Source organism: Balaenoptera acutorostrata, chromosome 8, assembly GCF_949987535.1.
Source record: "Balaenoptera acutorostrata chromosome 8, mBalAcu1.1, whole genome shotgun sequence".
Lineage (NCBI taxonomy): Eukaryota > Metazoa > Chordata > Mammalia > Artiodactyla > Balaenopteridae > Balaenoptera > Balaenoptera acutorostrata.
The window spans coordinates 28,726,287-28,753,867 of NC_080071.1; the positions used below are offsets into that span (position 1 = coordinate 28,726,287).

Here is a 27,581-nt window from a genome sequence, read left to right on the forward strand (position 1 = left end):
GTCATTAATTTTTTTAAATTAATTTTTTAGTGTCCTCTGCTTTACGTGGCTTCTGAAGGAAGTATTGATTAATGAAGCCATGGAAAACTGTTTCGCAAATAACTGAAAAAGCTCTACTCCTCTCCTTCCTACCCTCCCCATCCCTCACTGCTCCTCCTCCACCTGCCTAGCCTGCCCCCAACTCCCCAACACAAGTACACACACACACACACATTTCCTTTCCACTTTTCTACTTCATGCTGGACCAATGCAATATGCAGCTCTCTTTAGTGATGAAAGCTACAGGAAAAAAAAAAAAAAAAGAAACATTATTAAAACAGATTGGATTTTCTTATTCAAGCAAATAACCTAATTCTGGATTATAAAAATTCAAGATAATCTATAGGATAGTTAAAGAAAGATTTTTTTCTTCAATGTTGATAATAGTTTGATTTCTATAACATACACACACATTGAAGGACTGCATATCTTTGCAAATGATTTTGTTTCAATAATAACAATAAAGATTGTCAATACTTTAAGACTGTGAGAACTTGTCTCAACTAAAGTTCTTTATACAGCCTTCTGCATAAATCATAATTCCACCTTTATTTCAAAATACTGAACCCAGAATAACATAACTTTTCTAATATAATAGAAACACCCACTTGAACTATCTTTTTCCCATTCTGTGTGGATCAAATGATTTTCACTCTAATCAGCCTACCATAAGTGTCCTTTCAAAAGAAACCAAAGATCTCACTTAATCCACAATCTCTCATCAACACTTAGAGTCAAGAGTTGGTATATTTCACCTTCCAGTCCTTTAACAACCTTATCCTTCCTTGGATTCCACAGCACCCAATTACTTTTCAATTTCTTCCCAGGTTTCAGATTAAATCCCCTCCCCCGCAAAATGACCCCACCATCCTTATTTTCTCTTAACTGCAGGTGATCTCTTAGGCTTGTTGTTCTGTCTACATTTTGTCCTTGGACATCTTTTACATTCTCTTAGTTCCAGTGATTCCCTCTCTACTGACAACTCCCAAATCTCAGGAGAAAAGTATGATGAGGGGGGAATAGTATAAGGCTAGGAGTTGGAACATTTGCTTAGTTTGGAGTCCTGTCCCCTTATAAAATTTTGATGAGTGACTTTATTGTGTTCCTGTGTACGCTGGGGTGGGGGAAGAACATTGATTCTGGTATAAAGTGTATTTTTAAAAAAATACTAGTTATGATGACCTGAATAGAATACAATTCCATTCTGGTGGTTTTGTTTTCTCATCGATTTTTCTTTAATCTTTTAACACAAGAAACTTACATAGTAATCTTTTAACATGAGCGTGACATCCATCGTTACAGATGTCTTAGAGTTTTAAATATGAAAATAGAAGCTTTATGTATTTGAAGTTATCTTAAGTTAACTTATTACCTTAAGTTAATAAGTTAATTAATTACATTATTGGGGGGGGGCAATACTTTATTCCAGGTGCAACTTACATCCAATATTAAACAAAATGGGTTGACCTTCATTTAAATTAAGGAGCCAGCCTTTAAACTTGCATATTTCAACCATATTGGAAATGGCAGAGTGAAGGAACCATGGGAAAAACACTCTCTCTGGATTACATTAACAAATAAAATGTACCTGATAGTCAATTTAACAAAAAATTGGTAAAAGAGCCTCTTTGGAACTTAATATATTCATCTGTAGAAATAGGTATGACATATCCACAATGAACAGGGCTGTTGTGAGAATTAAACTAAGTCACACTCAAAAGAGGGTAATATTATCATTAAATTCCAGTGCTCTACCTTTCTGGAAAGTCTTTTCTGCAAAAAGACTGTTGTAGCTTGCAGTTCCAATTATAAGTTAATCCTCACACCTGAGAAAAGCAGCTACAGGTTTACTTTGGTTTTAATCTCTATTTTACAGATAAGGAATGCTGGGCAAGTTTAAGTGACTCACCTGCAATTACTCACCCAGTCATCAACAGAGCTGGAACTAGACCGATTTCTTTCCTTTTTACTCAGTTTTCCGTCTGCTAGATGTAGCTTTTCTCAGAACTGACTCCAATGAAGTATTCAGTTTATATTCTTGATAAATACAGATTTTTTGCATCAATTAATATACAGTGATTTATTTATTTTCAAGGTTAGACAAGTGGTTATTGATTTAAGTAGTGCCTAAGCAAACTTCTTCCTCCACTAACAAGTTGAGTGAGTTCTCTCATTGCATGGCGAGAAAAACAGACATACTCAAGAAGGCAGGAACAATAAAAAAAGGAAACATCAAACAGTTATTTAATTAAATATAATTAGCTCATTAAATAGTCATATTTAAATAACATTGGACTTTCTGCCCAATACATCCCATGAAATTCACAGCAATGCATAAAACTTAGCATCAGCATGCAATCTTTTCAGCTACTTAAAAATTTTTTTTCTTACTTTTCCATCTTCGTTGATGTTAAATATTTCATGGTTTTCATTCTTAGTAGGTTGTTAATTGTGCAGGTTTCTTTTGCTCAAAGCTGTTTATGCATAGCACTAGTGATGGGAGATATTACTGTTATAGCTGTATGTGTGCTGTTAATTTTAACTTTTTTGCTTCTGTCAGACAGTCATTTGATTATCTTAATCACTAACAACCCATGGAACATAGGACCCATATATTTTCAGGATTAACTGTTGCAAAATACCAGATATCATGAAAAAATATTACAAGATACTGGAAAAGAGTATGTTTGGCAGCGCATGGAGGGGTGGTTAGAAAAATTATGTAGATATTTGTGTGCACATCTCTGAAAGTTTTTAGTATGCTGAAGTTTTGTAATATTTTCATATTTTATATGCTTTCTTTAGTCAGGATTAATCTTTTGATTGAAGGTCATTCAAAACATCTTTTATCAGAGATATTTCTAAATTGTCATTGCACTTAAATTTTCCAATTTTATGATATACTTTTTAATATTTCTACTTATTGCAAATAACTCCCCTTTTCCCCCATGAAGTTTGAATAAAACACCTATTTTTTTCTCTCAGACTGAAACTCCATTCCTCTACTGATCACCTCATGTAGTTAATGAGGGTGTTGATTTTCAGCTACACAATAATCACAAAAAATAATGAACAATAAATAATTTTAAAAAACTAAACAAACAATAGCAACAGAAACCTCTAGATTAAAAATTCAAAGTGATGTGGTACATATCTGTTTTTAGACTTAAAAGTAAATAACATCTGTTTCATTTGCACAGTTGTCTCTTTAATCAGAGATGGTCTACCTCCCAAACTAGATTGGTCAAATGACTGATGAGGGGGGAAAGGAGTACAAGAAAATTGGGAAGAATGGTACATCTCCTATAGTACTAGAAGATGGCAACAACACAAACCTACTGTGCACTTAAATTTTCCTTAGAGTGCTCATAAAATTTCGGCAGGGTTTATTTTGGTTATCACAGGTCACATGGAATTATCTTGGAAGGAAGGTAAATGAAGGAAGGGGTGATTACTGCAAAAGGAAAAAGATTACTTAAATATAATTAGAAATAGCAGCGGCAGCATAGCTAACACATACCGAATTCCAACTATTTGTCAGACAACTATGTAGCTAATTTATACCCTTGATTTTTGACCTTCACAACAAAGTTGTAAGATAGAGAAGGTTGCTTGAAGAATGACCCACAAGTTAAATTCTTCACGTAGAACTTAGTTTACTTTTTTTTTTTTTACTGCAACATGGATTACAGACTTATTAGAATTCTAGACCTTTCAAACGTATTTGCACTAAAGGGACTTAAAATGCTGCACAAGGAAGGATCATCACAAGTTTTGGGGAGAGAATGATGAGGGGAAAGAGTTGGCCATTTTCGCTTTGTTTTTCTTTCCTTGTTAAATAACGTAACTTCTCTGGTGTTTGTGTCAAGCACACACACACACACACACACGAAAAACAAACAAAAACCTATTTTATCATTCAGAAGTGATTCTCCAAAGGGGAAAAAAAGGCAAACCAGCTAGGTTGCCTGTTTAAACTATTTTTCTTATTGCTACTTGAGGTGTTTTGTTGTGTTCTGTTTTGTTTTGTTTTATTGAGACGGGCTGAAGGTGGAGAAGTTTATTTGGAAGGAAGGTCTGGAAGGTCCCTCCACCTACAACTTTGAGAACATTTCTCCAGGTGCCTCTTTCATAGCTCGGGCACACTTCTGGGCTGATTACTAGGAGATGGAGTGGTTCGGAGGCTCAGAAGTACCACTCTTCTCAAATGCCAAAGCTGCCAAAGGGAGAAGGACGGGAGCGCTGTCTAGTGGCTGTTCGCGTGATTCCTTCCAGGCGGCCACCACCTCCAGGGATACGCTCTCCTGCAATGCCGTTCAAACTAGGGTCCCACGACCGCTACACAGGGATGCCAAGACGCTGAACCTCCGGGCCGAGGCTCTGGGGACAGACTCACCCCGGGGGGCCCTTTTCTGCCAAGCCACGGGCTCCGAGCCGTCACAAAACGCCCCAGGCCTACCTCAGTGGGCCCGGCCGTCCGGCCACACCTAAGGCTCGGGAGCCAGGAGTGCCCCACCGCGAAGCCCTCCCGCGCCTCCCCCCATCCCAAACGCCAGCAGCCTCGCCGCTTCTCCCGGAAACGAGCTTGCTGAGCAAAGGCGGAGGAAAACCTTGGGCCTTCCGCTCTGATTGGTCTTCCCCCGCCTCGCAGGGCGAGGCAGTGATTGGCTGCCGGGCGTTGTCAGTCGCCGAGGCCAGAGCCTTCGCCGGGGAAGCGCAGCCGGGCTCGGGTGCTTCGGCTGCCGCCGCGGCCGCTCAAGCCGGTGCAGCTGGGCGAGCTCGAGCGGGCGCCGCCGCCTCCGCGGCTGCCCACCCTGCCGCGCCGCCGGCGCTGCCGGTCTTGCAGGCGGACGCCGGGGAGGGGCGGCCGAGAGAACGGAGCACGAGGAGGTGGAGGCGGCGGAGAAGTGATGCTGGCGCCGGGGATGGGGCAGCGGCAGCGGAGCAGCAGCATCTGCGGGACCCAGGCTGCAGCGTCCCTGTGGCCCGAGGGCCAGCCGAGCGGCCGGAGACCACGCGCCCCACGGGTAAGGTCCGGCCCGGCGGTACGCGCACCGGCTCGGGGACCACCGGGGTTTTTAGTGGTTACGAGGCTCATTGTGCCCGGGCATTCAGACAAGGGTGTTTGGGACCCGGACAGAGAGTCCGGACGCACGGCTAGGCTGATGCTCGCTCCGGTGCCACTCCTGCTCGTGCGTTCTCCCCTCCGCGCTGACAGACTTTGATAGCGCGGGGATGGCATTGTGTGTGCATCTGCGTGTGTGGGTGCGCGGTTTGGGGCACTTTGCGGGGAGCGCGGTGGGTTCCCTCTTGCGTGAACCGACGTCCTTCAGGGATCCAGGCTGGGATGGAGTGAATAGGATGCACTTGGCTCAGCGGGAGGGAGAGCGCACGCAACGCACGGGAAAGTCCTTCGCGGCTCGTTAAGAGCCGGGAAAATTGAACTTTATTGCCTTAATGAAAAGAGGCAGCTGTGGATACAGCGCGCCAGAGGACAGGCGCATTCACCGAGGCTCCCCAAAGTCCCACTTTGCGCCGGGGACTTTGGAGGGGAGGGGGTGGGAGAGGAAAGTAACGGTTGGTCCGCCTCGCTGGAGAAAAGGAGGACAGAGGGCGGGGAGTACAACTAGGCTTGGGGAATGGAACTAGGCTTGGAGAGTGGCGGCTTTTTTTTTGTGTCTGACGCCCCATGTAGGAAGCTCGCTACACTTCGGGAACGCAGATTTGGGGATGGAGAGAGTCCCGCTTTGAGGGGCTGATGGAGGTTGCTCCTGGCCCGCGCCAGCGTGGGGCACGGGTGTCAGAGACTTGGCGGCTGAAACGGGGCGGGGCTCGAGTGCACGTTCAGATGTAGCCCCTGCCTCATCGGGCTACCTTGGCCGGGTACCTTCGCGGTCGGGACTCGGCCGGGCGCGCCCGCGGCAGCTGCGTTCTGCCGGGTGGCCCCGCCCTCCGAGAAAGTTCCGGCCCACTGGGGTCTGCGCAGCCAGACCTAGAGCACGTTAAACGCCAAGTGTACCCAGGTTTAGTACTCAGCTTCTTCCAGTACCTACACTGTTTTTATTTTATATTAAATTAGTTTATTTTGTAAAGCCACTGGGAGTTCCACCCGCGCTGCAAACCTTTCCGCAGAAGGCGGATTTTTGCGCTGCTGCAAATGGATGGTGCTGCCGCGCTAAGTCCGAGTCTCCGTAGCTCAGTGCAGTGGTTTCTCCACCCCTCTTCAGGACGCACAAACTTATTCTTGGCGATTGTTCTGTATGTGGCCCTTTGTCTCCTAGGAGTCTTTGCTTGGAAAGTTCTTGAAATACCTCGGTAGTAACAAACTGCGCCTGCCCTGGCACAGATGGAGAGGCTGTGGTGCTTTACAGAGGCGCTGGAATTGCAGGGGGAATGGGACTGGAGAGGGCAGCTCCCTTCTTACCAGCTAGAATCTTTGGAAAAATGTTAAAAATTGGTTCAATACAGGCAGCCGGTTCTTGAGCTGAGAACAGCACTTTCCCAGTTATGTAGATCTTTAATCCCTTTCACTGGAGGAATCTTTGGCCCCCCAAACACAACGCAGCACAACAAACAAAACCCAAACCCAAGCGGCAGAAACGACTTTGTTTGGACTCATTTCTGATTTGGCACAGCTGAAAAAAATGAAAGTAAGACACCTAATAGAAATACTGTAGAAAAGCCAGGAGGGAGCTGTCCAAAATGTCAGCATTTTTTGTAAGTTTTTTTTTTAAATTGTAGAAGTAGTATTTACCCCCAATTTGGTAATATAAAATAATTCTGAAGCAGATGAATAACTTACTGGTGAACTAGGAGTGATGTTAGTTTTATGTCCGAGAATGGTTGCACTTCTTTTCATCATTTAATTCATGAACTGTAAATGGAATTTTTCGTACTATTTTAGTTGAACGCATTTGGGTTAGTACAAAATTGGTAGCACATACTTTCCCTGTAGTAGTCATCGCATCTGGTTTAAAGGGATAGTTTTCTGATATCATTAAAGAGAGTATAGCTTGTGGTTGTTACATTTCAATACACAATTTACCTGTTGCCAGGTGATTATTGTAATGTTGCAATATTTAGTTGTAACTTTTAGGACTTTATTAAGATGATTAAACACATTAGGCAGTTGATTTTAGTTTTGTGTTTCATTTATGCAGTGCTATGAGCTGATAAAATTGTTTTCCCCTATTAGCGGATGTGGGAGAAATAGGCTTACATTATATTATGCATTACTAATCAGTAATTTTAAAATAAGCTTAAATTAAAACCAAGTTACCAATAACATCCAGTAATCAAAGTGGGACTTTTAAGGAAATTTTCAACTACTTGGCTAAGAATGTGGTTTTCACATTGCTAACAAGTAATATCTTGTAAATCCACTGCATTATATATTGGGGTAAGTCACAAGTTTTTAAACAGAGCCTTTGTATTCATTTTCAGGTGTTTTGAGGGGTTTTTTTTGGAGGGGGACTTTTACTTTGGGATTATTTTTCAGATAATTAAATACATTTTCAAAGCCACCAGACCAAAATGTAGTAAAGTGCGGAGAAATGTGTCAATGAGCAGAAGTGTGGGGATAAAGCAGCAGTGTCTGTGTGTGACTGAGAGCAGAAACGGCGCAGGGTGTGAGTGGGAGGGGGAGTGCTCAGGCTTAGGGGATGTAGTAGTGCTATAGCCGCTTAGTTCATGCAAGCAATTCAAGTTGTGTCAGTTCTGCAGATCCACTTCAGTTATGACTTGTTTTGCTGCAGGGCAATCCATGAGCTCAGACTGCCATATTTTCTAGGTGGATTTTAGTAACTCAAGTAAATGTCAACTTGTCAAGACTCTAGGCCACTAAATTCACTTTTTGACCTATACCGGATTTTAATTTTAATACTGCATAACTTTTCTAAAAAGATCACATTTACTGTGTATAGCAATGCAATAAATACCATGTATTTATTTTGTCAAAGAGTCATGACTAGAGTCTCTACATTAAGACAGTGAAGTTTATTTTATTTTATTTAATAATAATTTGTATTCATTTAATTAATGATGAGATCATTTTGGTTTTTGAAAACTAACATGTTTCAGGGAATTAAAATCCTCAACCAGTTCAGTAAATCAGAAATTCATTTGCATTTTTCTCGAAGTCTCTGTCTCTGTCCCTGTCTTTCTTTCTCTCTGTCTCTCTCTCAGACACACACACACACACACACACACACACACACACACACACACACGCACGCATACATATACATGCACACGTACTGGAAAACTTCTCAGGAAGAATATAACCACTCCTGCATTTGAAACAAATTCACCAACATGCTAAATGATCAATATACTTCATAAGGCAAAATTCTTATCCTCTTAGGTAATCTGTTACTAATTAATTATGGTACTGGTTTATTCAAGTAAAATATAACAAGTTGAACTGTGTTCCAACTGTGTGCAAAACACTGTTCTAGTTGCTTTGACCATATCAGAGAATAAATCAAAGACCCTTGCCCTCATAAGGCTTATGTTTTCTTGAGGTAAAATAGATCATAAACAAAAAATGTAAGTAGAAAACTTATATAGAAGATTTATCTCCTACCAACCTACTCTGTATCCCATGGCTGAGTCTCTTTCCATCTCATTTTCTCTCCAATTAATACACATCTACCCACACACCCACACAAATATACTCAAATTAATCTAAGAACTGGAAAGTAATCACTATAATTATCTGATACATGTTACTTCTGAAGCTATGTATCCAAAAACAGCAGTGCATATGATGAAGGTTAAAGGTAAGAGAGGGATTCAAAGATGATTAAGCAATAAAATGACAGGATATCTGCCCTTTAAAAATTCTTTAAAATCAAATAATAATATTTTTCAGAGGAACTAGAGTGGGAAACATTATCCTTTAATTTATCCTTATATTGCATTCAAACTAGCAACATTTTAAAAGGCATTTATGACTATCCAAGGTCAAATCTACATAACCTCATTTAAAGGGGATGAGTGAATTGAAGTGGTAATAAAGGACCCAAAAGTGTAATTCTAATGCGAAACATTCTACTTCTTCCACATTGAGAGTGACGAATTCATGTAACTCTGTGAAAGTCGATCAAAAACCCTAGAGTTTGAGGTTAAGGTTTTCCTAAATTTTATTCATAAAAAAAAAAAAAAAAAAGACTCACCATCTGATCGTCTAATAAGAAATGCCAAAACACTTCAAAAATTTCAGAATAAGTTTGTCTTTAATTCAGAATTGATTTGGTTATCCAGTCCAATTACAGATAAAACCTTGCAGTATTTTCCCAGATTCTGTTCTCTTGGGCATAAAACAGTGTGCAATTATGATTCCAGTTTCACTTTCTGTGCTTTCCATTTCATTATTTTCTTTAGGGTCTTTAGCTTAAGTCTCAAAATAGTTGTGTGTGTGTGTGTGTGTGTGTGTGTGTGTGTTTACCTTCGTGTAAAGAATGGAACCTAACTTGGCTTTCAAAAATTTGTGAACAGTATTTTCATATTAGAGGAAAACTGAAGTTGTACTCCTAAGAAGCCAGATCATATAATGAATTAATGCCAACTTACCAGTTCTGTTATAACAAGGTATTAGTGCAGGGCACACGGTCCTAATAGTCATTTCTGAATGGATTTCCATCATTCAAGAAAAATCTTCAAGATTGCTGCTCTACAATCCAGTTTTAGGAGATGAGGAAAAGTCTTCTGATAATGCTGTTTCAATATTTATCTAGATTCAGAGATGCATATACCACCCACTTAAGCATTTACCTTTTTTTGCCCTGGCTTTTCTCCTTTCTGCCCAAAATACAAAACTTTAGGAAAACAGTGTTTTTAAAAAAGCAAGTAAACCAACCAACAGTTACCATACCTAGCACACAAAGTCATCTTTGGCTGATTACTAAATAGTTAGATGAAAGCTAAGCAGAAATCAGATATTTGGACCTGGGAAAAACCCAGGTCATTAGTCTAACCTCTCCTGTGTATAAGGAAGAACTTCACTCCAGGAAGTTAATAATACCCAAAGTCCATTGAAAGTAGAAACAGGTCTAGAAACATTGTTTGTTAACTACTATTTGTATAAGTTAACTCCATACCAATTGCCCATTATACAGCCCTACATTTTGTAAAATGGAGGTATAAGAAGAAATGACAACAGCCACCAATTTGTGCATCTAAATATTTTAATACCTGAAATAATAATACATCACATTAATATTATGTTGGGATCAAGAAAATGATAAATTGAGAGGCATTCAGAGATGTCATCTAAGATTTATAGGGCTAGAGGTGTGTTTGCATGTAAAATATTTGTATTTAATTCAGTCATTTTGTCTATAATATTCCTTTAAAATATTTACTAGTATCTCTAAACAAGGGATTTCTCACTTCCAGAGGTCTATGGGCTTCAAAGTGATCAATAGGTGAATTCAGGGACTCCAGGAAATACCAGTTGTTTCCAAATTTTTTCGTTCTTGAACGTTCCATAGCAAGGGAAAATGGTTAAGAAAACCTTAAAAGCTACTGCTTTAAGTTAGCATAAAACAAAAACAAAACAAAATACAGCAGAGTGAGGGAACATGTGGGGATAAGGAGAGGATTTTAAAGAACTACGAGCTCTCTTATTACTCAAGGAAAGGAAAAAGAAAAAGAAGACAAACAAACCTATCGCTAGATTCTATCAGACAGTGGTTTGAAGAGACACTTCGTTGTCCTAAGATGCAAATTTGCAACTGAAGAGATGGTTTATAACTGATATACTGCACTTCGTTCTGAGTTTCTGCAGTTAGCATTTTGTTTGGTCTTTGACTGTGAAATGTTTTCATGACATATATAGGTGGCATCAGAGCTGAATCAATTCCTCACTGAACAACAAAATTTGTGGGTGACTTCCCCAGGGCCCTAGCACTCAATCAAAGACAATTGCCAGAGGTATACTTTGGTTGTATACAATTGGTTATAAATTTAAATGCTGCTAGACAAGAAAAACTGCACTAAATGTGCACACATGCACTGTGGCTGCACGAATAGGGCACATGAACTAATAGACTCCGTCCGTTGCTGGTGAGTTCCCACCACGGTCCATCACTGCTTTAGTTTCTATGTCTATTAAATGACAGTAGCATTACTGATTACTTGAATTCCAATTTTTGAGGGATTAGATGAATTGACTGTGAGTAATACATATTGATTTCTCTGAGTGAACACAGCCATCCAGTTAGAGACAGGAGAGGTGCTATATTTGATAAGCAAAAACTAAAAAATAATGAATTATACTGATAAAGTTATTTTAGTGACTATGTTGGCCTAATTCCCTTTATTCAAATAAATAAAAGATAATCTTTAGTTTCTAACCATGCTGACTAAAATAAAAAGTAGGCCAATCCTGAAATTTCTTGAAGGCAGCTAAAGTCGTCATTTTTTCCTCCATCTTTATTGGTTCCTTCTCTCTCTCTTTCTGTCTCTCTGTCTGTCTCTCGATAGATAGGCAGATAGATAAATAGATAGATAGATATTTTATACTTTAAGTGTTATAAGGAGTTATTTCAAAGCTGCCTGAAATTTTCTCCTGACTTTTTGTTAAAGTAACTCAAACTCAGAGGATATTAAAAAGCAAACTTTTACTAACGGATATTGACAATAAATGTGAAAAAGTAGAGACTTTTTCAAAATAGAAATACTGAATGTTTATGTATGTGTATATACATACATATATATATATATATATATAGACAAGCCAAATAAAAATCCAAAGAGATTGTTGCAAAATTTAGAGATTCTGAAGTTCATATGGAGTAGCAAATAAGTTATGATAGCAAAAGAATGTTTAAATAAAAAAAGCATTGAGACAAAGTTGTACTATCAACTAAAGATATTAAAAATGGTGGTAATTAATACAGTATATTAACATGCAGACAAACATGAAGAAGAAATTTTTAAAACCTCAGACACGAACTCTAAAGTATGGAAAATAAAGCATGATATGCAGTAATCACAAACCTGTATGAAAACAAAAAATGATCAATATATGGTGCTGGGAAAATTGAGTAATTATTTGCAAAAAAGAGATACTCCCTATCTCACATTACATTTCAAAAATAAATGTCAGATGATATGAAGAGTTAATATAAAGAAACTCTAAATCAACTTAGAAGAAAATAGAGACTCCATAAACACAAATATAAAGGGAAAATATAAAGATTTGACCTCATAAATTTTAACAGTTTTAAGTCAAAAATGCCATAAGTAAATCAAGAAAATATTTTCAATACAAATTGTGAATAACAGTTTAATATTACTCTTACGAAAACCTTTCAGAGTTTTCTCCTATTAGAGAACTTATCTCAAAATATTGTGATTCACAGCTTATATCCATCCTCTTCACTAGATTGAAAACCTCTTAAAGAGAGAAACTGATCATCATTTTATCCCTAGTGCCTTGAACATAATTGGAGACAACAGGCATTGTCATTGGCTACCAAAAAATTTCCAAGTATACCAACAGAAAAATGAACTAAGAAATAAACTGATAATCTATGAAAGCTGGACATATATAAGGCCAGTAAGCAGCTAAAATTTTAACTTAATGATAAAATGTAAAGGAAAAAATTAAACGATAGCACTTTTTAGCTTATCAAAGTAGTTAAGACTGTCAGTAAAGGTTGATTCATTTACAAAAGGTGATGGAGATGGTGAAGATGGGGCAAACTGCAGATTCCCCTAAACTTCTGGTAAGGTTTTTCATTGGTGTTTACAGAATTCCTTTGTTGCATGCTACAGGTATTAATTATGACTAACTCACAGAATAAGGTCCACAACAGAAGAAAGGTAGTGTGTAGCTTACAGAATCAAAAGACAAGGAGAGGAAATAGAATAGTTACAGAGATCATGGGAGAAACTGATGAAATCTTTGCCAGGTGCCATCACTGGGATGAATCAGTATCAGTCCTTTTCTATGTGTCAATTTCCTGCAGGCCCAAATTCCTAGAATGAGAAGTATTAGTCAGTATACTGACCTAGCTCAAGTTTCATGCCTAGGCTTTGGTCAGTGGATCACTGGGCACCTTGATTTCTGATCCTATCAAGACCACATTCAAAGGAAAATCAAGGGACTGTTACTGAGGAGGGAAAATGGATGCTGGACAGGTAAAAACAACAGACATCCACTGTGTGTATCAAAAGCCTTAAAAGTATTGCCTTTGTTTCGGTAATTCCACTTCTAGAAATTAATTCCATGTAATTAGTCAGAAATAACACACAGTTTCATTAAAATGGCATTTGTAGTAGTTTGGTAGTAAAAATAATCTATTTGGCCAGTAATATGGGAATAATGAAATTATGGTATGTATCATTAAATCACGATTTTGAAAGCTTGGTAATAACATTGGAAAATGCTGATTAAATCATAGTGGAAAAAGAATACAAAATTTAATATGAAGGAGAAGCTTGCTTTCACATTCACAAAATGGCTTAAATAAAATATTAACGTTTGGTTTGGGGGGCAGTAGGATTATGGGGATTTTATGTTTAAGCCTGTAAAAGTACTTTTTGGCAGGAACAGGCACTACTTCAATAATCATACAAAAATCAATACTAAAACATAAAAGCAAAAGAATCATTGGAGAAATGATAGCGGCTTTGAGCTTCTAGACAACTATATTGGAAGCAGAACATTAGACTGATATACTTAATTTTGTAAGGAAAGGAGCTAATTGTACAATATTCCCTTTTCCACATTAAGTTAGTTACTATATATCAAGTGAAATTTGGCTGGTTTCCTACTTGGATAACTTTTCAGGAGCCATCTTGGACTTTGCTTTCTAACTCTTTAATCTCAATGTAATAGGATTTAAAATGTATTCGCATTTTATGGTTCAAATGAAGAATTCTTACTAGCGAAGGAAGTTAAAAAAGAATAAAAATAATTACATGTATTGATATGTGTGTATCTCATCATTTACCCTGCTCATTCCCATAGGCTCATGCTTAAATTGAGACAATATAAGCTATTATATCTTAAGATAAACTATAGTCTGGCCCAGCTATTTATTAAATAAAATTAAAGATACTATAAAATTTGATTATAATAAAGCAGGAAACCATGCCGCCTCATATAAATCAGAAAGCAAATATAGCTGAATATTTTGAATATTATTTTCCTGTTGCTCATACCTACAGCTCAGAAACTATAATTTCCAAAGAAGAACAAAGGGGTCTGGATATAAGAATGGGTGGAATTTTCCTAAAAGAATAATGCATTACTATTGTAATGCATTTTTCCATAGCAGTTTACTCTGGTGTATTGGCTGAGCTCTGTATGGGATGATTTTGATGATCTTGTGAATTATACTTGAACAAATAATGCAATTACTGGAGAAAAACAGAAGAAAAAGAAAATTGGTTGATCATTGTTCCCTCCAATAACCACTGCCTCCTTGTAGCTTGTGGGGATGTGCAGTCTGACAGCCAGTACCATTCCAAGGCACAGGAAAGGATCATTTCGTTGTTATTTTGTTAAATTAATGTATATACTTTTTGAATGGATAATATACACATGGTTCAGAAAACACACGGTAAAAATTCTCCCTCTCATATCCCTTCCCCATATACCCAGTGCTCATCTTCCCCAAATAGGTAACCATTCTTACTAGTTTCTTGGTATCTTTTCAGAGATAGCCTAGCACATGCAAACAAACAGTAAACTTTTCAACTTTTTCTTTTTTCCCGCAATTTTTATACAGATGCTAACATTCTGTGTGTGTGTGTGTGTCTATGTATATATGTTTTGCTTCCTGCTTTTTAAACTCAGCAGTGTTGGAAGGACTGTCAAAGTTAATAGTTTCCTCATTCATTTTTAAGCTTCGTGGTATTACATTTGTTGAAAGTACCATAATTTATTTATTATTAGATAGTCCCCTCCTGATGAACGATTGTGTTTTTATAATCTTTTGGCCAACACAACCAATACTGTCGTGAATAATCTTGTACAGATTATTTCATGTGTGCAAGTCTTTAAGACCTAGAAGTGGAGTCTCTGGATTAAAATGTATGTGTGCTTGTTTACTTTGAGAATGTATGAGTCTTTGTTTATTTTCACATTTGATTACCTTGCTTTCCTTGTCTTTAGTTGCATGATTAATAGTGCTGAATTGAACTGGACCAAAAACTAGGATTCCTGACATTTCTCTAGAGACCCCTGCCCAGGTTTACACTTATCTATCAGCATGCTTTGTGTTTATGCAATTTATTGTGAACTTAGCTTGCTTAGTGAGCTTCCAGCATCTGCATAACCATCTTTTTTTTTTTTTTCTTTTTCTTTTTTTATAGTTTTAGGTTTTAGGTTACAATTGGTACTATGATCCATTTTGAGTTAATCTTTTTTAAGTTTTTTTTTTTAATCGTTTATTTATTTATTTATTTTTGGCTGTGTTGGGTCTTCGTTTCTGTGCGAGGGCTTTCTCTAGTTGCGGCGAGCAGGGGCCACTCTTCATCGCGGTGCGCGGGCCTCTCATTATCGCGGCCTCTCTTGTTGCGGAGCACAGGCTCCAGACGCGCAGGCTCAGTAGTTGTGGCTCACGGGCCTAGTTGCTCCGCGGCATGTGGGAATCTTCCCAGACCAGGGTTCGAACCCGTATCCCCTGCATTGGCAGGCAGATTCTCAACCACTGCGCCACCGGGGAAGCCCTGCGTAACCATCTTGGCCACAATAATAGTCACTAGAATAGGCAGATTTTGTCAAATTGTTCCTTAATTTCAGATATTCTCCTTTCCTATCCTTTGGTCTACTAGACTAAATCGGTTATATGAGCAATAGGAGGACTCGTTATTCATCTACTAAATGATAATATTAAAAATAATCATGCCCCCTGTTGGCAAGGATGCAGTGAATCCATTGCTTTCAGAAACCGTTTGTTGCAATTAAGATTGGCACAGCCCTTCTGAAAAACAATTTGGCAGCATATGGGGGGGACTATGAAAATATTCATGCTGTCTTATCTATTAATATTACTTCTGGGAATCTATCCTAAGAAAATAGTACAAAATATGGAAAAGGTCATATGTTTGAAGATGTTGATGGATATATTTTGTGAAATAAACCCAGAAGCAACTCAAATGGCCAATAATACACAACTCAAATGGCCAATAATACACTTAGGCACATATATTTGAGGATAATATGCAACCATTAAAAGTAAATAGGATTATAATAAAATAAAAATACATATGCTATAATGTTTCTTGGAGGAAACAGTGTGCAGAATTATATACAAGTTCAACTATAGCTAGATAAAACATACACCTATGAACACTGAAATTATGAATGTGTTATAAAATGGTGGGAAAAGAGGTAATCCCTTTCTTATCTTTTTATCTCATTTATCTAGATAACATTTATCTAGAATGTTTTATGACATTTTAAATTTAAAACTGAAAAAGCACTAGATTTTCCCTTTTGTTTTTACTATTTTGTACTGAATATAAGTTACAGCTTTGGATGATTCTTTGCTACTATTCAGTGATGTGAGATTTTTCATCTTCTCTTTTTTGTAGAGATGAGTGTTTGTAGTCCTAGGGTTTGCAATGCAATGCCTGTTGCTTTCAAAAGTGTTCTCTCACCCCCTTCTATGTATCAAAAGACATCTTAATCACTCAACTTCCTTTCACTCTCATTCCTCATGATAGAAATTTTTTCTCTTTGGAAGGACAAATTCAAATATTTTGAACAGTCCTGAACTTGCCTCTTACTTTCTTTTTAGACTTAACCTCCTACCATCCTCTCCTGTGCTCACTAAGCTCTTACCGTGCCGATCTTTCTCTGTTTTACTCTAAGCCAAATCAGACTGTCTCCTAATTTTTTATTAAATTCTACAAATTTCATTAAAATATACTAAGGGACAGTTAATAGCATAGCACATATATCATGCTATCCATATACTTACCCCATGAAATAGGTGGACACTAGATAAGATTGCCCATGATAGTTACATATCTTTATGAAAAAGCAAATAACTAAAATATAATGAGAAAAATACCCTTTTTACATATGAGTTAATTTGTTAACTTGAAGTAGGAAAGAACAGTGTAAAGTATGCATTTTTCCCATACTAACTCTTTGGGAAATGAATGCAGTGGCATTATCTCTCTTTATTAAATGCGTTTTATATCATAGCTTATCTTGTTATCTTTGCCCAGTTGATTATCACATTATCTTCAAAGTATTAAGCTCACAGCTAATTTCAAAGAGATGGCAATGAGAAGAGTGTCATCTCAAGTTTGAAGCACTATATTTTACAGTTCTATCTACTTATCTTTCCTGTCAAGTGAACTGATTTTGGATACTCCATTGTAAAAATGTTAATTTCTGAGACAGTGAACCAGTGAGTAGACGGGATCATTTTGAAGTTACAGTGGAAGGCAGTAGTGTAGCTGTCTAAAGAGCTTGCTTCGGACATGCCCTGTCAGGGGTCGGCCAGGACTGTCATCTGAGACTGGGGCAGATTTTAAAGAATCCTCTCTTTTTGCTTATGGAGTACTAAAATTCCTCTTTCTCCTTTCACTGCCAAGATCATCCCTTCCCTTATCTTTTCCTAGTTAAACTCAGAGATTTTACTCTTAGCTGTTCCAGAGTCCCCCCACTGCCCCAACAGTTGATAGTTAAAAAAATTGTGGGTATCTCCATTAAAAAGACCTTCAACAACTTCAACAAATTCTCAAGCTCTACAAACATATCCATTTAAAATTGCATTCATAGTTAAATGTTCATCCCATGATTAGGAGTAGTGATGATATAACAAAATTTGAAAATGAAGTTAAAATATCATTTTAGTAAATGGGACACTAGTTACTATCTCATTAAGCTTTTTATTGAGAATAATAGTAATAGTAATAATAACAGTATATAATTTTTAGAGTGTTACTATATGTTAGATATAGAATTGCTTACCCTTTTATAGGAATTATATAATTTAATACTTAGCAAAACCTTAGGAGGTAGTTGTCATTAATAATTTTATTTTATAGATGTTGAAACTAAGAACAAGATATTGATTAAGTAACATTTCCAAGACTCAAAAATGGGTTTTTGATGGAGTCAAGAATCTAATTCTGAAACCTCAACCAAAAGGGAACTACTATTGTTTATTGGCTTTTGGTGTATAGTGAATTTTCAGCTTTTCCCCCTCTGCTGAACAAACTCAATAAAGGAGGTGAAATTTCAAATATACATACATCTATACATGTACACACATATGCATATGTGCATATGTATATGTTTATATCTATATTTATTTCTAGAAAGGAACAGGCCGAGGGTAGTCTAATAATTGGAAAAACAATCCCATCTTCCTCAGACATTGGCTATAATTTCTGTCTATATTATTCATATCCTCTGTCATATATTTACTATGCTGTTTTATTACTTCACGTTTCAATTTAAAGTTGGGAAACGCAGTAAGTGATATTTTAAAATCAAATTTGAAAGACTCTGCAATAAGATTCCCTCCATGTAGTCAGTTTAAAAATTAAATCAAGATATTTTGCTTCTAATCAAAGATTTTTTTGTGAGATGGGGATGGGAGTTGAGAGTTGAGTACATTTCTATCAGATTTTTTTTAAGGCTCATTTTAAGTTGATAGAGTTTATTTCTCTTTTTTAGTTGGTGATGGGAAAACGGCATCCTATACTTAATTTCCCCCTGTAGCTCAGGTAGGATGTGAGAACTATATTATGCCATCAGTGGCTTGACAAATATTTATGATGGCTGATCTTTTTCATCTATATAAAATCCTAAAAAATAACTGAAAATATCTAAAGCAATGATTTCAGTATACAGAAACTCAGTGCTTAACTCCTGTTTGAACTGGGGACTTAAACACCTTGAAGCCTTGTTTCCTAGCTGTTTTAAAGTCATATTCATTGTCATATTTCTATCTATAACTTTACCAGTTGCAAAAGTAATTTACCCAGCAGGATCTGGCTTAACATCCAAGGGGCCATAAATCACAATCATGAGATTTTTTTCATTAAATATATTAATATTGTATTTCAAGAAACTGACTTCTCATAGATCATGGTTGAAGAAAACTATTAAATGTACCTTAGTCTATATTTGATGCTAGATGCTCCAGAGCAGAAGGGTTAGATCTGGCATTAATCCCTATTACTCGGTTTTTCTTTTTCTCACATTTGTTTTGGTTACCTTTTATACATCCTATGCTAGCTCAAAACTAATGTACTGTAAAATCCCAAATAAACAGCAGAATTCCAGAATTTCTGCAAATGAAGGAATAGATAATACATGAACGTTGGAAAGATGGAAACGTAGAGTTTATGTACCTTAAAATTGTATACCCACTTCTTTGGTATTACTTCATATTCATGAACCACTTTCTTTGTGTGGCAGAATTAGTGTATGTGGTACCCATGATTATTTGTTCTAGTAGGACTCCATAGCTACGTTGACCTACCTCATAAAAGTTTTAGGCTGTTTTGTAATCTGTCATCCAGTGATTTAGAAAATACTTAGTATCCATATTTTCTTATGCCTATCAAATCACATTATAATTCCAAGAGCCCAATTCATTGATAATAAAGGGTGAAATAATAAAAATAATTTGTAAAAAAAAGAGAACGAGTTAATAGGCAGTAGGAAAGGGGGAGGGGTGAAAGTAGAGGAGGGAGAAAGAGGCAAAAAACAGATAATATAACAAGATAGCATGTCAGGTAGTGTGAGTGCTGTGAATAAAAACAAGGCAGAGGACATAAAGTCTGATGGAAGAGTGGGTGGTGTGCTTTTGGTAGGGTAGTTAAGAACAATTTCTCAGAAGATGTGATATTTGAGCAGAGAATTAAGGAAGGACCATGCCATTTGACGCTACCTGGGGAAGAATTCTTCAGGCAGAGGCGCTGCAGGGGGATTGAACCAGGTGTGTTAGAGACACCTCAAGCAACGCAGCACTACTGCAAGGAATGAGTGAGGAATAGGACAGGAGGTGAGGATGGAGAGCTAACCAGGGCCTGCCAACAATCCCTTTGTAGGCTTGCAGGAAAGATCATAGAGTATGTTTGAAATGTCAAGGATTGCAGTGTTTCGATTGGGAAGGTAAGGTGATGGGTTTTCTGGCTACCATGTGTAGAATTGACAACAGGGGGGAAAAGAGCCTGCTAGGAAATGAGCTAGAGGCTATTTCAGAGATATAGTTGAGAAATAATGGTGGCCTTGGAGTCATGGAATAGAAACTCCTCAGCTTTATTCAAGTATGTCCGAAAATGATTTATCTTGTTTGCTAATGTCTCACTTTTGATTCTACACATTGTATAAGGATAATGGCAGAAACCAAGGTGCTGCAGACTCACTTGGGAGCAGCATTCTACACTTATCATGTGTGTGCATTTTATTTTTCCTAAGGCAACTTATCAATAATAAAAACACTAAAAGATTTGACTACATGAAAATTAAATGTGCTAATTAGCATTTCCATCTTCTCTCCTCTTTAGATTTAATTCCTACTACACTGTTTATCATTTTACATGCCTTCTCCTTCTCGTTTGGTTATTGCTCACTGACCTGGATGAGAGGAGAGACACTCTATAGTTATACACATAATTTTATTGTGTACATAGCTTTTAAAACTTTTTAACCAGTCTAGACTCTAGTGCAAGACAGAAACCCAATTCAAAATAACTCAGGATAATTTATTGGCTTACGTAACTGAACGATCCAAGGGGTAAATTCAGGTATATCAGGATCAAAGGCTTCAGCCAATGATATGGGGACATTCTGTAACCCAGCATCTTTGTATTCTGCTAGCTTCTGCTTGGCTTCATTCTCAGGCGATTTCTTTCTTTTTCTCTCTTTCTCCAACCTCACCCTCCCTCCCATCCCACCCTTCGCCCCTAAACTAGTCATCTCCAAATTAAAGATGCCAGAAAAGAAGGAGTGGGGTTCTTTTCTGGGGAAAGTCATGATTAGGTCATGTACCCTAATACATGTGACCAGGAGAAACGAGTGCTGACACATACGTCTACACCTTGCTTTTCTGGAACTCCTTATAAGGGCTAATCATGATCCTAAGGAAAGTTGATGGGGAGATAAAAAGTAATCACATCTACTTCAGTTGACTTACTTCAAATACATTTCAGGTTTTCTGGATTCCTTGGAAGCTGCCACTCTATTTTGGGGTTAATTTATGTGAGGAGAGGTTTTTAGAGTCTGACATAACAGAACAAACCTCACTGTCATTTGGGTGAATGTAAAAATTACCCAGTGGCCCTGAGATAACAATGGTTGGATCATCGTCTGTTAACACATTGCTTCCAGTTGTGATACACACATTCATTTGAACAAACTTTCCACCAAGAGCAGCAAGAAAAGTTGTTGGATGGAACTTAAAAGAAAAATAAAACTTTCTTCAATGAAACAAAGTTTGTAAAGAATTACAGTGCAGAAATCTGGGAGAAGGAAGAACCCATAGAAGTGAGTTCAGCATTCAAGAATATTTTTATCATTAAGAAGAAATGTCTGAGGGGTGAGTTGCACTTTTGGTGCTCTCGTGGGTCTGGGTGGAATCCCTAGAACTTCCCTAGGGGGATTCACTAGCTAACCATCCTCCATCTGGGGATGGATTTGTAAAGAGCTACAGTTTAGGAGTAAATTTATTGGAAGCAAACCTGCCTTTGCACAACTTGCAACCCACCTCCATGTTATATGGTTGGCCTGGAAAACCCCAAACCTTGAAATCAGATTAAACTGGGTCAAGCTAGCTAGTATCTCAAGTACTTGGCAGAAGAAAATGAAAAGCCTGTCTAGAAGAAATATTATCATTCTAGGTTTGAAATGCTTTAGCAAATAAGTTTTCATATATAATAGCCAGTATACATTTAAACCAGACATACATTGACCAAGGAATCAAAATTAACACTATCAATGCAGGGCAGATGGTCATCATATGCCTCTAGATATGACATCCTGAGGTGGAGACAGTATCATTTATGTAGTATTTTGACTGAGAATATATAACTTGAATCTAACCATTGGGAAATAACAGATTAGCCTTAATGAGGTCATTAAGATCCCGCATGCCACACAGGGAAAGCAAGACTGTGTTGTTTAAATATGTCAATGTCATAAAAGACAAAGCAGGTAGAAATGTTCCAAATTAAAGGAGATCAGAGAGACATGACAACTAAATGCTATAGATTATCCTATATTGAATTCTGTGCTGGAGGGGAAAATATGCTAAAAAATGACATTACTGGCTCAATTCATAAAATAGTATATTGGATGGAAGACTAGATGAAAATACTTGTCTTTAGTTTGTGCTGCTACAACAAAGTACCATAGTCTGGGTGGTTTATAAAGAACAGAAATTTATTTCTCACAGTTGTAGCGGCCAGAAGTCTGAGATCCGGGTGCCAGCATGGTTAGGTTCTGGTGAGAGACCCTCTTCTGGATTGCCGATGGCTAACTTCTCCTTGTGTCCTCACATGGTAGAAAGAGCTAGCTAGTTCTCAAGCCTTGTAAGGGCACTAACTCCATTCACTAAGGCCCCACAAATGCCATCACATTGGGATTAGGGTTTCAACATAATGAATTTTAGGGGGGACACAAACATTCAGTGTTATAACAGCGTTAAAATAACGGAAGTTGGTAACTGTCTTGTAGTCATATAAGGTAATAGCCTTATCTTAGAAACTAAACACAAAAGATTTTATGAGTAAACAGTCATGTATGCAGCTTATTCTCAAATGGTTCAGAGAAGACTTATATACAGGGAGAGAATTAGGTAGATATACATATATTATATATATAGAATTATATGTAGGGAGAGAATTAGGTAGATAGCCAGACAGATAAAATGGTAAAGCAAAGGGGCAAAATGTTAACAATATTTGAATCAAGAAAACGTTATATGGATGTGTTATGTACTGCTTTTATTCTTAGAAATTTCCTGTAATTTTGAAATTATTTCCAAATGAAAAGTTAAAAAGGAAAATTAGGCCCACGAGGACCTAATATATTTAAGTTATCAGACACAACCTATAATACCTTACTAAAAAAAATTAATATACATTTATTATTTTCATTGATATAAAAAGCCAAACATGAAAATTTATGCAAAGGTGACATAGCAGCTTTGCAAAAGAATCATACTGAAATTATTACTGAAAATAGCAACAATTGAAACTAAGAATTTACTGGAATAAGTTTAACAGTAAATGAGACATAAAAAAAGAGGGACTTAGCAAGCTGGAAGATGGGGCAGAACAGTGATAATTGTAAGATGAAGATATAAAAGGAGGTAATAGAAGGACAGTGGGCGGACCTTACGTGCATCTGGTTGGAGTTCCAGAAAGAAAGGAAAGAAAGAGACAGAAGCAATATTTGACAACACAATGTCTGAAAGTTTTCCAGAACTGATTAAAAAATTTAATCCAAAGATTTAAGGAGTCCATGGAGTCCCAAGTAAGGTTAAAAAAAAAAAATGTAAACCGTACTAAGACACTTCATAATGAAATTGCAAAAATAGTAACATAGAAGAGAAAGACATATCTTTCAATAGATTAGAACGACGTTCAGAACACCGATGGAAGGCAGAAGACAGTAAAATATTATAGTCCATATATTGAATAAAAATAACTGCTTACCTATAAATTTATACTCAGTGGAAATATTCTTAAAGCCCTAAAAAAAAAAAATGGAGTAAAACTAGATTTTCAGAAAAAAAGACAAAAACTGCGTTTATCGCTGGCAAACCTGCATTAAACCAGTTTTTCTGTGTATAAGGAAAATGATCCCATAGGTGCAGGGAACAAGGAGGATGTTAAATGTATAGATAAATCTAAATGAAATTTGACCTTATAAAATAATTATGAAATTGAATAAATTGAATTGAGAGAATTAAAATATACAACAACAACAAAATCATGAATCAAGGGGAAGTTAAATGAAGTTAAATTGGTTCTTTTGGTCCTTGAATTGTCTGAAGAGGGACATAAGACTTTAATAAATTGAGGATGTGTGCTATAAATTCTAGGGTAAATCTGGGAGGATAGAAAAGTGTACTGTAATAGAGGGAAAAGTGAAATTCTAATTAAAAGAACATTCAGTCTAAAAGGCAATCAAAAAAATGAGAGAAATTGTAATAACACAACCAGGACCAATAGAAAATATAAGATGGTGAAGGCATAACCAATATTTTGTAATGACATAAAATATAAATCGATTAAATGATCTCAATCTCAGAGACTGTTGGACTGTATTAAAAAATTTTAACTATGTACTGTTTTCAAAGGAGTATCTATAACATTAAGATGTGGAAAGTTTGAAGTTCAAAGGCTTGGAAAAAGTTATCACTACTCACTGTTTCTGTGTGGGTAGTGATGACTTTTTTCAAGACAGCACAACAATTTAGGCGTGGTTAATTGTAAGGATTGCAAATATATGTCAGAGAGACATATAACACCAGTATTAATTTAGAAGAATATTTGTGATATAATTATCAGGGAAATGCACATCAAAACCACAATAAAATATCACCTCAGACCTGTTAGAATGGCTATATGAGACATAACAAGTGTTGGTGAGGATGTGGACAAAGGGGAACCCTAGTGCACTATTGGTGGGAATGTATTGGTACAGTCACTATGGAAAACAGTATGGAGAGTCTTCAAAAAAATTAAAAATAGAACTACCGTATGATCCAACAATGCCAATTCTGAGTATATATCCAAAGGAAATGCAAACAGGCTATTGAAGAGATATCTGCGCCCCCATGTTCATTGCAGCATTATTGACAATAGCCAAGATATTAGGAAACAACCTAAGTGTCCATCAGTAGATGAATGGATAAAGGAAATGTGGTGTATATACACAATGGAATTTTATTCATCCTTAAAAAGAAGGAAATTCTACCATTTTCAACAACATGGATGGATTTTGAAGGCATTATGCTAAGTGAAATACATCAGACAGAGACAGACAAATACTGTATGATCTTACTTATATGTGGAACCTAAAAAAAACTGAACTCATAAAAACAAAGTAGAATGCTGGTTGCTAGGGCCTGGGATTTCAGGTAAATGAGGAGATGTTGGTCAAAGGGTGCAAACTTCCATTTATAAGATGAATAAGTTCTGGGGGTGTAATGTACAGCATGGTGACTACAGTTAACAATACTGTATTGTGTACTTGAAAGTTGCTTAGAGAATAGAGTTAAATGTTCTCACCACACACAAAGAATGTAATTATGCAAGGTGATGAAGGTGTTAACTAACCCTATTGTTGTAATCATTTTGTAATACATACCTGTATCAAATCATCACACTGTACACCTCAAATTTACACAATATTATATGTCAATTAAACCTCAATAAAGCTGGAAAAATTACTTGTGATAAAACGTAAGATTTCATTCACATTATATATATATATATATATATATATATTTATATAAATTGGTTAGTTTAAAAATACTACAAAAAACAGACATACATAAAAATGTACCATTAAACTACTACTGTAGTTCTGTTCTAGTTTTGTCTGGGATGTTTTTTCTTTCTCCCTCACTCCCTCAAACAAAGCATAGTGAGTTAAGTCAAGCAATGTCGCAATATAATGCTACAATATCTTGGCTTTATTAAGTCCCGATTTTCTTCTTCATTCATGGAAAAACTAGTGTGCCATCACTTTTGTCATTTTCCTATGGGGATCTTAGTAAACTAACTCTCCTCTCAGGATAACTTAACTGTATATTTTTGCCCGCCTGTTCTGTACTTTTTATAAAGCAAGGAATAGGGAAGATTTTGAAGCCCATATCCCAATTCCTAAACCATCTTTTAGTAAATGACTCAGTGTGATTTAAATAACCTTACCTAAAAAATTGACAGATTATTCTTGAGTATGATCAACATGTTAAATGACTAAATATAACAACATTAATTTAAACACAAATAGATGCCTGTATATAGAAAGATTAAGAGTATTTTTAGGATCCAAATCCAGGCTGCATCTCCCAATCCAAGGGACTTTAAGCACTCTGGTCCTTTGATGACCCTAATGCAACAGGTCAGATAAAGCTCCTCTCAAGTGCAAAGCATTCAATTTGTTTTTTGACTTGGTTAAGGCAAGGAGAGAAAACATTTCCCTGTTCAGCTCAGCATTTAGATGCTATCATAGGGAATTTCTTGGTTTGGGACTCTCTGTAAATGTGGTCTCTAGTTCTATTTCTGTCAATCAGTTATTGAGAAGATATTGATTTATTGATAATTATCATATGATAATTGTGCATCTGATGGATGCACAGCAATTTAGTACACCTAACAAAAATATGCTTTCTTTTCAGACTTGTAAAGTCCATGTCACTTGTAGTCACTTAGAGTTTCTTTACCATTGTTTCCCTTTGACCAAAGGAAAGTGCCCTTATATTTTTAAATTGCATTTCTGCAGTCCTGAAGTATATTAAGAGTATCTCTTCTCATACTGCACCCACAAGGAGTAACATGGCTTTGCCATTAGGTTAAAATCCTGATTAAGATCGTATCCTGTTGTAAGCATCACTGGCTGGGAGATTGGTGGGTCTTAATCCTTCCTCAAAAAATGGTTGTCAGCAATATTAGCCTGATGTGCTTTTGAACTGAGCTTAGCAGTGAACATTTAAAAATACTCCCTACTCACGAGTGTATAAATGCTGCTTGGCATTGGTTTCCAGATTTTAAATGGGGAACAATAAAATTTTTTAAAACGAAGTTTGGGGAAAACTGGCCTAGATGCTGAGGAATCTGAATCCCTTGGGAGGGGAGAGAAAATTGTTCAAACGTTGTCTTTGTCCTATAATAATATAAACTGGCTACCTACCAGCACCAGACTCAGTCTGTCACTGGGACTAGCATATACAATTTTACTTCAATTGTACAAACATTGTAAGCTGATTGACGTGCTGCCAATGTGTTCTTTAACAAGTGTTCCTCTGGTCATGAAAGTTCACCAGCTCCTCTAATAAAGATATAATTTGTGCCAAGAGTTGATGTGTCATTTGTGGTTTTACCAAATTAATTGTTTGTGTGGAATCAAACTATAGATTTATTTTGTTGTTGTTAAATGCAAAATATTCAAAACTACTAATAGTGAATATTTATGTATCATTTTTAATTGTCATTTTCATTAAGAATCCATATTTTGTCCTGGCTGGCATGCAAACAGGACACATTTTTATATGAACACATTTTTTTTTTCTGCGTGTGATAATGCTGTTAATGTGGGCTGCTGAAAAGTTTGGGTACATTTATATTGACTAAAATAATGCTTCTATTTTGTATTTTAAAGCCCTTCAAGATTCTGGACCTCCCATTTTTCACAAATAAAGGTCATAAGTTATATTTTGCATAAATTATATGGATGTATAATCTTATATCCTAGTAAAATTCTCAAATTTACATAAATGGGTTGTTACATATTGACTATCCATTTCTAATTAGAGAGCTGTTTCATGATTCAGTTCAGTGTGTCCATTAGATTGCCAAATATCTCCAGAACAGGAATA

At 36.8% G+C, this 27,581-nt stretch overlaps 1 protein-coding gene across 2 annotated transcripts in view; it reads left to right on the top strand.

Moving 5' to 3' along the window:
• Positions 1-4,804: 4,804 nt before the first annotated feature.
• B3GALT1 (beta-1,3-galactosyltransferase 1) overlaps positions 4,805-27,581 on the top strand; it is a 600,672-nt gene continuing 577,895 nt past the window's right edge. For both annotated transcript variants that reach the window (XM_057550670.1, XM_007183220.2), the window contains exon 1: positions 4,805-5,066. The gene's annotated coding sequence lies outside the window, so the exon portion shown is untranslated. The remainder of the gene's footprint in view (positions 5,067-27,581) is intronic.